Source organism: Salvelinus alpinus, chromosome 5, assembly GCF_045679555.1.
Source record: "Salvelinus alpinus chromosome 5, SLU_Salpinus.1, whole genome shotgun sequence".
Lineage (NCBI taxonomy): Eukaryota > Metazoa > Chordata > Actinopteri > Salmoniformes > Salmonidae > Salvelinus > Salvelinus alpinus.
The window spans coordinates 4,734,074-4,750,330 of NC_092090.1; positions in this window are offsets into that span (position 1 = coordinate 4,734,074).

Here is a 16,257-nt window from a genome sequence, read left to right on the forward strand (position 1 = left end):
CTGGTTACTCTCCCCGTGTTTCAGTCTAAAGATAACTCTGGTTACTCTCCCCGTGTTTCAGTCTAAAGATAACTCTGGTTACTCTCCCCCTTTTTCAGTCTAAAGATAACTCTGGTTACTCTCCCCAGTGTTTCAGTCTAAAGATAACTCTGGTTACTCTCCCCCTGTTTCAGTCTAAAGATAACTCTGGTTACTCTCCCCGTGTTTCAGTCTAAAGATAACTCTGGTTACTCTCCCCGTGTTTCAGTCTAAAGATAACTCTGGTTACTCTCCCCGTGTTTCAGTCTAAAGATAACTCTGGTTACTCTCCCCGTGTTTCAGTCTAAAGATAACTCTGGTTACTCTCCCCGTGTTTCAGTCTAAAGATAACTCTGGTTACTCTCCCCGTGTTTCTGTCTAAAGATAACTATGGTCACTCTCCCCGTGTTTCAGTCTAGAGATAACTCTGGTTACTCTCCCCGTGTTTCAGTCTAGAGATAACTCTGGTTACTCTCCCTGATAGACACTATCTCTCTCTTCCTGTCTTCATGCTTCCTCATCTGACATCTCTGTTTCTGGCCAAACACTCTTTGTTTTCCCTCTGGTCTGGGCTGAGCGACATACCCTGGGCTAACTCTTAATAACCTCTTGAATGTGAATACCTCCATTTAGGGGACTTTCGTAAGAATTAAATAGTTTTATCAAGGTATATCAAGGTCATTTGCTAATAAATCAACTTCTGTTTGGCCAAATCGCTTCATGACAGAATAAAAACCCTGCTTCCTTGCTTCAAAACATTTGGCCTCAAATGCTTCTGGTGTATCGGGTTACATTTTCCACAGGCATTGGAGGCTCGAAAGTCCCGCCTTAATTCTCATTTTCTGATCGGGCTGTCCGTGAATTTGGGGCAAAAGAGTACATTACAGGCACACTTAGCAGAGTTGCCAACAAGATGTATCCATTTTCTTTCAGGGATACAGCTAATTCAGCATGTTAGGTTAAAGGTTTCCAAGCTTCACAGCGCTTCAGAGAGTCTACTGCAGTGTTTTGTCATTCTACGAAAAAACACAACGATGTATAAGGTTAAAGGTTTCCAAGCTTCACAGCGCTTAAAAGTATACTGCAGTGTTTTGTCATTATTTAAAGAAAAAACACAACGATGTATATACGAAAAAACACAACGATGTATATCGAATTTAATTTACATTTCAGGATGTTACACCTGCATTGCTTGCTGTTTGGGGTTTTAGGCTGGGTGTCTGTACAGCACTTCGAGATATTAGCTGATGTACGAAGGGCTATATAAAATAAACTTGATTTGATTTGATTTGATTTAATTTACATTTCAGGATGTTTAACTTACATTTCAGGATGTTTAATTTACATTTCAAGATGTTTATTTTACATTTCAGGATGTCTAATTTACATTTCAGGATGTTTAATTTACATTTCAGGATGTTTAATTTACATTTCAGGATGTTTAATTTACATTTCAGGATGTTTAACTTACATTTCAGGATGTTTAATTTACATTTCAGGATGTTTAATTTACATTTCAGGATGTTTAATTTACATTTCAGGATGTTTAATTTACATTTCAGGATGTTTAGTTTACATTTCAGGATGTTTAATTTACATTTCAGGATGTTTAATTTACATTTCAGGATGTTTAATTTACATTTCAGGATGTTTAATTTACATTTCAGGATGTTTAATTTACATTTCAAGATGTGATACAACAACCACTTCGTGTTTCTTCAAAGAGGTACAAACTTTATACGCTAAACAGAAATATAATAATATAATATAAATGCAACACATTTCTATGATTCTATTTACTTATAGTTCAAGTGAGGAAATCAGATAATTAAAATAAATTCATTAGTCCCTAATTTATGAATTTCGCATGACTGGGAATACAGATAGTGTATGAATCTGTTGGTCAGGTACGGATGTGGATCAGAAAACCAGTCCGTATCTGGTGTGACTGTCACGCCCTGACCATAGATTGCTTTGTATGCTTCTATGTTTTGTTTGGTCAGGGTGTGATGTGGGTAGGTATTCTATGTTGTAGGTCTAGGTTGTCTTTTTCTATGTGTTTGGCCTAGTGTGGTTCTCAATCAGAGGCAGGTGTCAGTCGTTGTCTCTGATTGGGAACCATATTTAGGTAGCCTGTTTTTCATTGTGGTTTGTGGGTGATTGTATTTTCTGTTCTGGTTTTTGTTTTCACCGTACAGGAGTGTTTTCGTTTTGTCGTTGTATTGTTTTTGTTCAGTGTTCATTTTTTGCGTATTAAACAATATGGACACTTACCACGCTGCGGATTGGTCCTCTTCTCATTCCAACGACGAACGTTACAGTGACCACCATGTCCCTCATGCAGCGCGACACATCTCCTTCCCATAGAGTTGATCAGGCTGTTGATTGTGGCCTGTGGACGGTTGTCCCACTCCTCTTCAATGGCTGTGAGAAGTGGATAGATATTGGCGGGGAACTGGAACACGCTGTCGTACACGTAGATCCAGAGCATCCCAAAAATGCTCAATGGGACATTTTCACCTTGTAAGAAATTGTGTACAGATCCTTGCGACGTTATCATGCTGAAACACGAGGCGATGGCGGCGAATGAACGGCCCGGCGGGCCTCAGGATCTCATCACTGTATCTCTATTCATTCAAATGGCCATCAATAAAATGCAATTGTGTTCGTTGTCCGTAACTTATACCTGCCCCATACCATAACCCCACCGCCACCACGGGGCACTCTGTTCACAACGTTGACATCAGCAAACAGCACAATGCCAAAAAACGTGGTCTGCGGTTGTGAAACCGGTTGGACGTACTGCCAAATTCTCAAAAAACAATGTTGGAGGTGGCAGTTCTCTGGCAACACCTCTGGTGGACATTCCTGCAGTCAGCATGCCAATTGCACGCTCCCTCAAAACTTGAGCGATCTGTGGCATTGTGTTGTGTGTGACAAAACTGCACATTTTAGTGTGGTCTTTTATTGTCCCCAACACAAGGTATTTGTATTTGTTATGGATCCCCATTAGTTCCTGTCAAGGCAGCAGCTACTCTTCCTGGGGTTTATTATGGATCCCCATTAGTTCCTGTCAAGGCAGCAGCTACTCTTCCTGGGGTTTATTATGGATCCCCTTTAGTTCCTGTCAAGGCAGCAGCTACTCTTCCTGGGGTTTATTATGGATCCCCATTAGTTCCTGTCAAGGCAGCAGCTACTCTTCCTGGGGTTTATTATGGATCCCCATTAGTTCCTGTCAAGGCAGCAGCTACTCTTCCTGGGGTTTGTTATGGATCCCCATAAGTTCCTGCCAAGGCAGCAGCTACTCTTCCTGGGGTTTATTATGGATCCCCATTAGTTCCTGCCAAGGCAGCAGCTACTCTTCCTGGGGTTTATTATGGATCCCCATTAGTTCCTGCCAAGGCAGCAGCTACTCTTCCTGGGGTTTATTATGGATCCCCATTAGTCCCTGCCAAGGCAGCAGCTACTCTTCCTGGGGTTTATTATGGATCCCCATTAGTTCCTGCCAAGGCAGCAGCTACTCTTCCTGGGGTTTATTATGGATCCCCATTAGTTCCTGCCAAGTCAGGAGCTACTCTTCCTGGGGTTTATTATGGATCCCCATTAGTTCCTGCCAAGGCAGCAGCTACTCTTCCTGGGGTTTATTATGGATCCCCATTAGTTCCTGCCAAAGCAGAGCTACTCTTCCTGGGGTTTATTATGGATCCCCATTAGTTCCTGTCAAGGCAGCAGCTACTCTTCCTGGGGTTTATTATGGATCCCCATTAGTCCCTGCCAAGGCAGCAGCTACTCTTCCTGGGGTTTATTATGGATCCCCATTAGTCCCTGCCAAGGCAGCAGCTACTCTTCCTGGGGTACAGAAATATTAAGGCAGTTTATAAAATGTTTAAAACATTACAATACATTCATTACAGATTTCACAACACAATGAGGCCCTTACTCCACTCCACTACCACATACATAGGTATCAGTAGGTACCAGTAGGTACCAGTAGGTATCAGTAGGTACCAGTAGTATCAGTAGGTATCAGTAGGTCCTGTTCACCCCCTTAACATTATAAGGTATCAGTAGGTATCAGTAGGTATCAGTAGGTACCAGTAGGTATATGTGGGTATCAGTAGGTATCAGTAGGTACTGTTCATCCCCTTAACATTATAAGGTATCAGTAGGTATCAGTAGGTATCAGTAGGTATCCGTAGGTATTAGTAGGTCCTTTTCATCCCCTTAACATTGTAAGGTATCAGTAGGTATCAGTAGTTATCGGTAGATATCAGTAGGTATCGGTAGATATCAGTAGGTATCAGTAGGTATCAGTTGGTATCAGTAGGTACCAGTAGGTACCAGTAGGTACCAGTAGGTATCAGTAGGTATCAGTAGGTATCAGTAGGTATCAGTAGGTCCTGTTCATCCCCTTAACATCAGTTGGTATCAGTAGGTACCAGTAGGTACCAGTAGGTACCAGTAGGTATCAGTAGGTATCAGTAGGTATCAGTAGGTATCAGTAGGTCCTGTTCATCCCCTTAACATCAGTAGGTATCAGTAGGTATCAGTAGGTACCAGTAGGTACCAGTAGGTATCAGTAGGTATCAGTAGGTATCAGTAGGTACCAGTAGGTACCAGTAGGTATCAGTAGGTATCAGTAGATACCAGTAGGTACCAGTAGGTATCAGTAGGTATCAGTAGGTATCAGTAGGTATCAGTAGGTACCAGTAGGTATTAGCAGGTATCAGTAGGTATCAGTAGGTATCAGTAGGTATCAGCAGGTATCAGTAGGTACCAGTAGGTATCAGTAGGTACCAGTAGGTATCAGTAGGTATCAGTAGATATCAGTAGGTATTAGTAGGTATCAGTAGGTACCATTAGGTACCAGTAGGTATCAGTAGGTATCAGTAGGTATTAGTAGGTATCAGTAGGTACCAGTAGGTACCAGTAGGTACCATTAGGTATCAGTAGGTATCAGTAGGTATCAGTAGTTACCAGTAGGTATCAGTAGGTATCAGTAGGTATCAGTAGGTCCTGTTCATCCCCTTAACATCAGTAGGTATCAGTAGGTATCAGTAGGTACCAGTAGGTACCAGTAGGTATCAGTAGGTATCAGTAGGTATCAGTAGGTACCAGTAGGTACCAGTAGGTATCAGTAGGTATCAGTAGGTACCAGTAGGTATCAGTAGGTATCAGTAGGTATCAGTAGGTATCAGTAGGTATCAGTAGGTCCTGTTCATCCCCTTAACATCAGTTGGTATCAGTAGGTACCAGTAGGTACCAGTAGGTACCAGTAGGTATCAGTAGGTATCAGTAGGTATCAGTAGGTATCAGTAGGTCCTGTTCATCCCCTTAATATCAGTAGGTATCAGTAGGTACCAGTAGGTACCAGTAGGTATCAGTAGGTATCAGTAGGTATCAGTAGGTACCAGTAGGTACCAGTAGGTATCAGTAGGTATCAGTAGGTACCAGTAGGTATCAGTAGGTATCAGTAGGTATCAGTAGGTATCAGTAGGTACCAGTAGGTATTAGCAGGTATCAGTAGGTATCAGTAGGTATCAGTAGGTATCAGTAGGTATCAGCAGGTATCAGTAGGTACCAGTAGGTATCAGTAGGTATCAGTAGGTACCAGTAGGTATCAGTAGGTATCAGTAGGTATTAGTAGGTATCAGTAGGTACCATTAGGTACCAGTAGGTATCAGTAGGTATCAGTAGGTATTAGTAGGTATCAGTAGGTACCAGTAGGTACCAGTAGGTACCATTAGGTATCAGTAGATATCAGTAGGTATCAGTAGGTACCAGTAGGTATCAGTAGGTATCAGTAGGTATCAGTAGGTCCTGTTCATCCCCTTAACATCAGTAGGTATCAGTAGGTATCAGTAGGTACCAGTAGGTACCAGTAGGTATCAGTAGGTATCAGTAGGTACCAGTAGGTATCAGTAGGTATCAGTAGGTACCAGTAGGTACCAGTAGGTATCAGTAGGTATCAGTAGGTATCAGTAGGTATCAGTAGGTATCAGTAGGTACCAGTAGGTATCAGTAGGTATCAGTAGGTATCAGTAGGTATCAGCAGGTATCAGTAGGTACCAGTAGGTATCAGTAGGTATCAGTAGGTACCAGTAGGTATCAGTAGGTATCAGTAGGTATTAGTAGGTATCAGTAGGTACCATTAGGTACCAGTAGGTCTCAGTAGGTATCAGTAGGTATTAGTAGGTATCAGTAGGTACCAGTAGGTACCAGTAGGTATCAGTAGGTATCAGTAGGTATCAGTAGGTACCAGTAGGTATCAGTAGGTATCAGTAGGTATCAGTAGGTACCAGTAGGTATCAGTAGGTATCAGTAGGTATCAGTAGGTACCAGTAGGTATCAGTAGGTATCAGTAGGTATCAGTAGGTCCTGTTCATCCCCTTAACAATATACCGTTTTTTACAATCCCTTTGGCACTAATTTCGGAACATTGATGTCATTTTTCAAAACTCTAGACACAAAATTCACAACCGATGATCAAAATGCAGTTTTTTCAAAACTCAAAATGATAAGTACCTGTTGTTTTACTCTTAATGCAGAGTTTTACCGAAACTGACGAACAATATTCCATGTTTAGATCATGAAAGTTTCAGGGTAACGAGATCCGTCGACACCAATTACCGTGGACCACGAACCAATTGGACTACATTATCTATGGATGTAATATTTCATCATCATTCTTTATCAGACACTGTTTCTATGGTCCCATGTATCACTTTTCCAGACCATGTTTTCAGATTTGACATTACTGTACACTCACCGGCCACTTTATTAGGTACACCTGTCTAGTACTGGGTTGGACCCCCTTTTGCCTCCACAACAGCCTGAATTATTCGCGGTGTTGTACGTTAAGAGATGCCCTTCTGCACACCACTGTTTTAAACAGCTGTTATTTGAGCGTTTGTGACCTTTCTGTTAGCTGGAATGAGTCTGGACGTTCTCCTCTGACCTCTCTCATTAACAAGGTGTTTTTGCCCACAGAACTGCCGCTCACTGAATGTGTTTTGTTTATCGCACCGTTTTCTGTAAACTCTAGAGACTGTAGTGCGTAAAAATCCCAGGAAGGCAGCTGTTTCTGACATGCTGGAATCACCATGTGTGGCACCAACAATCATACCACGGTCAAAGTTGCTTAGATTACTCATCTTGTCCGTTCTAATGTTTGGTCGAACCACATCTAAAGCTCTCTACTCTATATACTCTATATATTGAGTTGCAGGCAGCCACGTGATTCGCTGTTCGAATGTAACCGTCCTTGATGAGCTAAATCAGGTCTGTAGAGCTGATGGCGTGACCTATGTCATCGTGTGGGATAATGTCAGGTTCCCCCATGCTCAAATGGTGCAAGCATGGTTTCAGGCCCGTCCACAATTTACCACCTTGTACTTACCCCCGTACTCTCCTTTCTTAAAACCCGATTGAGGAATTTTTCTCCGCATGGAGGTGGCAGGTATATGATAGGCACCCTCACGAACAAGCCGCCCTTAGTCCAGGCCATGGATGACGCGTGAAATGACATCACGGCCGACCAGCGTCAGGCCTGGATTCGCCCCGAAGAGTCTTCCCAAGATGTTTGGCTAATGAAAACATCCATTGTGATGTGGATGAGAACCTGTGGCCCAAATCCACAAGACAGGGGTATGATGGGAAATATAGAAATACAGTCATTTTTTTTATTTTTTTTTTGCTAATTATTTTTGTTTTGATTCAAAGAAACCTATGTTGTGATTTTATTGTATTTCGTCAATAAATGTCAGATTTTGTTCAATGATTCCACTGTGTCTGTAGTATTCTCTCTACTAGTTATTTTACAGTGATGTATTTACGTGTAGTAGCATAATGAAACATGTATCACATATTTTCTACTACAATATTTAAAGATTGTATGAACAACTACACAGTGAAACTATCGGTATCTTGTGTGTGGCTGATCTAAATTGATGTTCCTATGGTATTTCATGATAAATTAGTTATTTGAACCAATGATTCTGCAAGTGCAAGGTTTCTCTCTCTCTCTCTCTCTCTCTCTCTCTCTCTCTCTCTCTCTCTCTCTCTCTCTCTCTCTCTCTCTCTCTCTCTCTCCTCTCTCTTACTCTCTCTCTCTCTCTCTCTCTCTCTCTCTCTCTCTCTCTCTCTCTCTCTCTCTCTCTCTCTCTCTCTCTCTCTCTCTCTCTCTCTCTCTCTCTCTTTACTCTCTCTCTCTCTCTCTCTCTCTCTCTCTCTCTCTCTCTCTCTCTCTCTCTCTCTCTCTCTCTCTCTCTCTCTCTCTCTCTCTCTCTCTCTCTCTCTCTCTCTCTCTCTCTCTTTACTCTCTCTCTCTCTCTCTCTCTCTCTCTCTCTCTCTCTCTCTCTCTCTCTCTCTCTCTCTCTCTCTCTCTCTCTCTCTCTCTCTTTACTCTACTTACTCTCCACACTTCCTCTTTTCTCTGTCTCTCTGTCACTAATATATATCAGATTCCCTGCGAGTCTCCAGTGTCTAGGATGTATCTCTAGGATGTCTGTCTGTGAATGTGTGTGTCTCTGTCTCTGTCTGTGTCTGTGTCTTTGTCGATGTGTGTGTCTGTGTGTGTGTGTGTGTGTCTGTGTGTGTGTCTGTGTGTGTGTGTCTGCTTGTGTGTCTGTGTGCGCGTCTGTGTGTGTGTGCCTGTGTGTGTGTTGGTGTGTGTGTCTGTGTGTGTGTCTTTGTGTGCGTTTGTGTGTGTGTGCCGTGCAGTTTGTGTACACTTTGTGTAGTCATTAACGGTGTTAATAATAAACCAATAATGGTAGATTAAGGCTTTTCCAAATAACAACTCAATTATAGGCTGTCTACAAAGTAACATACAGTACTTTTGTAAAAAAAAAAAAAAAACTGTTTTCTCTTTGTCACTATAGTGTATTGTGATGTCATTATGGGGTATTGTGATGTCATTATGGGGTATTGTGATGTCATTATGGGGTATTGTGATGTCATTATGGTGTATTGTGTGTAGATTGCCGAGGAAATAAATGTGTAGTCCATTTCAGAATAAGGCTGTAACGTAACAAAATGTGGAAAAAGTGAAGGGGTCTGAATACTTTCTGAATGCACTGTGTGCCTACCTGGCAGAAAGATATCATGATTATTGGCATTAATCCATTTGGCATTTGTTTTGCAAACTCTGGGCTCCAGAAACACCTCTAACCAAACAACAGTCTATTGCTATAGGTGCATGGTGCATACCTGAATTAAAGGGTCATATCTTAGATTTTTTCCCAAACCTCAAAAGTGGTTTCCTGATGTGGTTTAGGCATTAGACTTAAAACATCCAAATCGTGGAGTTTATCTTTAAAACAATTTTGAAAAAGATTTTGAGAGCGAAAACCTGAAAAAACAATAATCTGAAACCTGAAAAAACAAAACAGAGAAAAAGGAATTTGGCTAAAAAGGAAACTGATTTTAAAGGCCCTAACTATTTAGAAACCGAATAATTCACAAATGACTTTGTAATTTCAATGACAGGTATTCATATCAACGTCTTAGTTTTTATAAAGAACTAGTCTTTACAGGGTTATAGATCAACATCTTAGTTATTATAATGAACTAAAGTCTTTCCAGGTATATATATTAGTTTCTAGAACACAACATGTGCTTCAGAAGTAGATAGAACTCAGACAGGTCCCACAGAGGCTGTATCTCAAACTTATTAAAACAAATATTAATTTGATGGTGCTCCTAAAATGTCATGTTGTGCCCCTAAAATGTTATGTCGTGCTCCTAAAATGTTATGTCGTGCTCCTAACTTTTTTTAAAAGTTGGGAGCACCAGTGCACAACTTCTCACAATGGAGAGCATTGTGTATATGCATGTTTGCATTCCGTACATTCCAGTTTGTTTTTTAAATAAACAATGAGCTCAATTAAACATTTGCCTGATGGATCATTTGACTGCATTGTTTAATTAATACAAGCACTTCTTCCTCTTGGAAGTCATTCCGTTTTTTGGAGCTAACCCAAAACAAACTGTGATCATTTCCACTGAAATTGTCCTACAGGAGACAATGGGATATCTAACTCAAACAGGACACCACTTGCAGAAGAGAACAAATATTGCAGAATGTGAGTTGTAAATCCAAAGAGTGATGAGATGAGCCGATCCGATTAAGATAATTGTAGGGTTTCTCTCCTACCCTGCGGCAAACAGAGCACGCGATCTAAGGAGCGATAGAGACATCAGGAATCAGCACTGTTCACCGTCATCTTCCTCTCTTGACATCTTCATCACACGAGGCGTGTTTTGGTGGCAAGCACATCAAAGTCATATAAATTACCTTTTCTTTACTAATGTTTTATTTGAGATGTTTGAGATATATTATTTATCTTAGTAACTAGAATCAAGAATGTTAGCTAATTTTTTGCCAGCAGCGACTAGGGCTTTCCCCCTTCAGGAATAGTTTTTTAACCCCTATCAAGCCACAAGGTGACAGCGAACAAATTAAAACGTTTAGGCGTATTTTGTAATACTGGTTAATATAAGATAATAATATGAGGCTCGTTACAGAATTCTCATCGTGAACGGACGAGGGAGAGCAGCTACCTTGTGAATGGTTATGTGAAATTCTGTTAAAATATTTTCTTTCAAAATCCACACAATTTTGTGTCGATGTTCTATGCATTGACAGTTTGGAGGGGATCAAACAGAACGACAACACGTTGGGTCAAACAGAACGACACCACGTTGGGTCAAACAGAACGACACCACGTTGGGTCAAACAGAACGACACCACGTTGGGTCAAACAGAACGACACCACGTTGGGTCAAACAGAACAACACCACGTTGGGTCAAACAGAACGACACCACGTTGGGTCAAACAGAACGACACCACGTTGGGTCAAACAGAACGACAACACGTTGGGTCACACAGAACGACACCACGTTGGGTCACACAGAACGACACCACGTTGGGTCACACAGAACGACACCACGTTGGGTCACACAGAACGACACCACGTTGGGTCACACAGAACGACACCACGTTGGGTCAAACAGAACGACACCACGTTGGGTCAAACAGAACGACACCACGTTGGGTCAAACAGAACGACACCACGTTGGGTCAAACAGAACGACACCACGTTGGGTCAAACAGAACGACACCACGTTGGGTCAAACAGAACAACACCACGTTGGGTCAAACAGAACGACACCACGTTGGGTCAAACAGAACGACACCACGTTGGGTCAAACAGAACGACAACACGTTGGGTCACACAGAACGACACCACGTTGGGTCACACAGAACGACACCACGTTGGGTCACACAGAACGACACCACGTTGGGTCACACAGAACGACACCACGTTGGGTCACACAGAACGACACCACGTTGGGTCAAACAGAACGACACCACGTTGGGTCAAACAGAACGACACCACGTTGGGTCAAACAGAACGACACCACGTTGGGTCAAACAGAACGACAACACGTTGGGTCAAACAGAACGACACCACGTTGGGTCAAACAGAACGACACCACGTTGGGTCAAACAGAACGACACCACGTTGGGTCAAACAGAACGACAACACGTTGGGTCAAACAGAACGACACCACGTTGGGTCAAACAGAACGACACCACGTTGGGTCAAACAGAACGACAACACGTTGGGTCAAACAGAACGACACCACGTTGGGTCAAACAGAACGACACCACGTTGGGTCAAACAGAACGACACCACGTTGGGTCAAACAGAACGACACCACGTTGGGTCACACAGAACGACACCACGTTGGGTCAAACAGAACGACACCACGTTGGGTCAAACAGAACGACACCACGTTGGGTCAAACAGAACGACACCACGTTGGGTCACACAGAACGACAACACGTTGGGTCACACAGAACGACACCACGTTGGGTCAAACAGAACGACACCACGTTGGGTCAAACAGAACGACACCACGTTGGGTCAAACAGAACGACACCACGTTGGGTCAAACAGAACGACACCACGTTGGGTCAAACAGAACGACACCACGTTGGGTCAAACAGAACGACACCACGTTGGGTCAAACAGAACGACACCACGTTGGGTCAAACAGAACGACCCCATCTGCACCCATCGTTCCACAACAAACAGGACCGGCATAGTGATGTAATATAGTGATGTAATATAGTGATGTAATATAGTGATGTAATATAGTGATGTAATATAGTGATGTAATATAGTACTGTAATATAGTGATGTAATATAGTGATGTAATATAGTGCTGTAATATAGTGATGTAATATAGTGATGTAATATAGTGATGTAATATAGTGATGTAATATAGTGATGTAATATAGTGATGTAATATAGTGATGTAATATAGTGCTGTAATATAGTACTGTGATATAGTACTGTAATATAGTGATGTAATATAGTGATGTAATATAGTGATGTAATATAGTACTGTAATATAGTGCTGTAATATAGTGATGTAATATAGTGATGTAATATAGTGATGTAATATAGTACTGTAATATAGTGCTGTAATATAGTGCTGTAATATAGTGATGTAATATAGTGCTGTAATATAGTGCTGTAGATAGTACGTGATGTAATATAGTGATGTAATATAGTGATGTAATATAGTGATGTAATATAGTACTGTAATATAGTGATGTAATATAGTGATGTAATATAGTGATGTAATATAGTGATGTAATATAGTGATGTAATATAGTGATGTAATATAGTGATGTAATATAGTGATGTAATATAGTGATGTAATATAGTACTGTAATATAGTGCTGTAATATAGTGCTGTAATATAGTACTGTAATATAGTGCTGTAATATAGTGCTGTAATATAGTGATGTAATATAGTGCTGTAATATAGTGCTGTAATATAGTGATGTAATATAGTGCTGTAATATAGTACTGTAATATAGTGATGTAATATAGTGATGTAATATAGTGATGTAATATAGTGATGTAATATAGTGATGTAATATAGTGCTGTAATATAGTGCTGTAATATAGTGATGTAATATAGTGATGTAATATAGTGATGTAATATAGTGATGTAATATAGTACTGTAATATAGTGATGTAATATAGTGATGTAATATAGTGATGTAATATAGTACTGTAATATAGTACTGTAATATAGTGATATAATATAGTACTATAATATAGTGATGTAATATAGTGATGTAATATAGTGATGTAATATAGTGCTGTAATATAGTGCTGTAATATAGTGATGTAATATAGTGATGTAATATAGTGATGTAATATAGTACTGTAATATAGTGCTGTAATATAGTGCTGTAATATAGTGATGTAATATAGTGCTGTAATATAGTGCTGTAATATAGTGATGTAATATAGTGATGTAATATAGTGATGTAATATAGTGATGTAATATAGTGATGTAATATAGTACTGTAATATAGTGATGTAATATAGTGATGTAATATAGTGCTGTAATATAGTGCTGTAATATAGTGCTGTAATATAGTGATGTAATATAGTGCTGTAATATAGTGCTGTAATATAGTGATGTAATATAGTGATGTAATATAGTGATGTAATATAGTGATGTAATATAGTGATGTAATATAGTACTGTAATATAGTGATGTAATATAGTGATGTAATATAGTGATGTAATATAGTACTGTAATATAGTACTGTAATATAGTGATATAATATAGTACTATAATATAGTGATGTAATATAGTGATGTAATATAGTGATGTAATATAGTACTGTAATATAGTGATGTAATATAGTGATATAATATAGTGATGTAATATAGTGATGTAATATAGTGATGTAATATAGTACTGTAATATAGTACTGTAATATAGTGATGTAATATAGTGATGTAATATAGTACTGTAATATAGTGATGTAATATAGTGATGTAATATAGTGATGTAATATGGTGATGTAATATGGTGATGTAATATAGTGATATAATATAGTGATGTAATATAGTGATGTAATATAGTGATGTAATATAGTACTGTAATATAGTACTGTAATATAGTGATGTAATATAGTGATGTAATATAGTACTGTAATATAGTGATGTAATATAGTGATGTAATATAGTGATGTAATATGGTGATGTAATATGGTGATGTAATATAGTGATATAATATAGTGATGTAATATAGTGATGTAATATAGTGATGTAATATAGTACTGTAATATAGTACTGTAATATAGTGATGTAATATAGTGATGTAATATAGTACTGTAATATAGTGATGTAATATAGTACTGTGATATAGTACTGTAATATAGTACTGTAATATAGTGATGTAATATAGTGATGTAATATAGTGCTGTAATATAGTACTGTAATATAGTGATGTAATATAGTGATGTAATATAGTGCTGTAATATAGTACTGTAATATAGTACTGTAATATAGTGATGTTATATAGTGCTGTAATATAGTACTGTAATATAGTGATGTAATATAGTACTGTAATATAATGATGTAATATAGTACTGTAATATAGTGATGTAATATAGTACTGTAATATAGTGATGTAATATAGTGATGTAATATAGTACTGTAATATAGTGATGTAATATAGTACTGTAATATAGTGATGTAATATAGTTATGCAATATAGTGATGTAATATAGTGATGTAATATAGTGATGTAATATAGTGATGTAATATAGTGATGTAATATAGTACTGTAATATAGTACTGTAATATAGTACTGTAATATAGTACTGTGATATAGTGATGTAATATAGTGATGTAATATAGTACTGTAATATAGTACTGTAATATAGTACTGTAATATAGTGATGTAATATAGTACTGTAATATAGTGATGTAATATAGTACTGTGATATAGTGATGTAATATAGTACTGTAATATAGTGATGTAATATAGTGATGTAATATAGTGATGTAATATAGTACTGTAATATAGTGATGTAATATAGTGATGTAATATAGTGATGTAATATAGTACTGTAATATATTTCAGCCTCACCGTCAACTAGACAGAGTACACCAGCCTCACTGTCAACTAGACAGAATACATCAGCCTCACTGTCAACTAGACAGAATACATCAGCCTCACTGTCAACTAGACAGAATACATCAGCCTCACTATAGACTAGACAGAAAACATCAGCCTCACTGTCAACTAGACAGAATACATCAGCCTCACTGTAGACTAGACAGAATACATCAGCCTCACTGTAGACTAGACAGAATACATCAGCCTCACTGTAGACTAGACAGAATACATCAGCCTCACTGTAGACTAGACAGAATACATCAGCCTCACTGTAGACTAGACAGAATACATCAGCCTCACTGTCAACTAGACAGAATACATCAGCCTCACTGTCATCTAGACAGAATACATCAGCCTCACTGTCAACTAGACAGAATACATCAGCCTCACTGTAGACTAGACAGAATACATCAGCCTCACTGTAGACTAGACAGAATACATCAGCCTCACTGTAGACTAGACAGAATACATCAGCCTCACTGTAGACTAGACAGAATACATCAGCCTCACTGTCAACTAGACAGAATACATCAGCCTCACTGTAGACTAGACAGAATACATCAGCCTCACTGTAGACTAGACAGAATACATCAGCCTCACTGTCAACTAGACAGAATACATCAGCCTCACTGTAGACTAGACAGAATACATCAGCCTCACTGTCATCTAGACATAATATTAGATTACGTGGTAAAACAGCATCTCCATGGTAATGCCGGGGTATTGTCCGCAAGCTAGATACATAATACCAGATGACATGGTACAATAGCATACTAACACACACAGTCAGATGGCTCAATCCTCTAATGCCAGTGTAATACTAGAGGCAACATTGTTAGCCAGAAGCTGCCCTGTTCATTGAGCCAGATGAGACTTTGTGGTAAAGTGAAGCAACCAACTTCCCATTCCTATGTTTCTCTGGTTATGTCCTTTCAGCTTTTCCCTTATTGGAATATTATTTATCACACTGTAGAGTGACACGATAACAACGTACAGTGTATAAAACACACTTTAATTAAGGGACAGATTGACGTGTTGGAAATGAGGCCCTGTATCTACTGACCCAGAGTCAGATGAGGCCCTTTATCTACTGACCCAGAGTCAGATGAGGTCCTTTATCTACTGACCCAGAGTCAGATGAGGCCCTTTATCTACTGACCCAGAGTCAGATGAGGCCCTTTATCTACTGACCCAGAGTCAGATGGGGCCCTTTATCTACTGACCCAGAGTC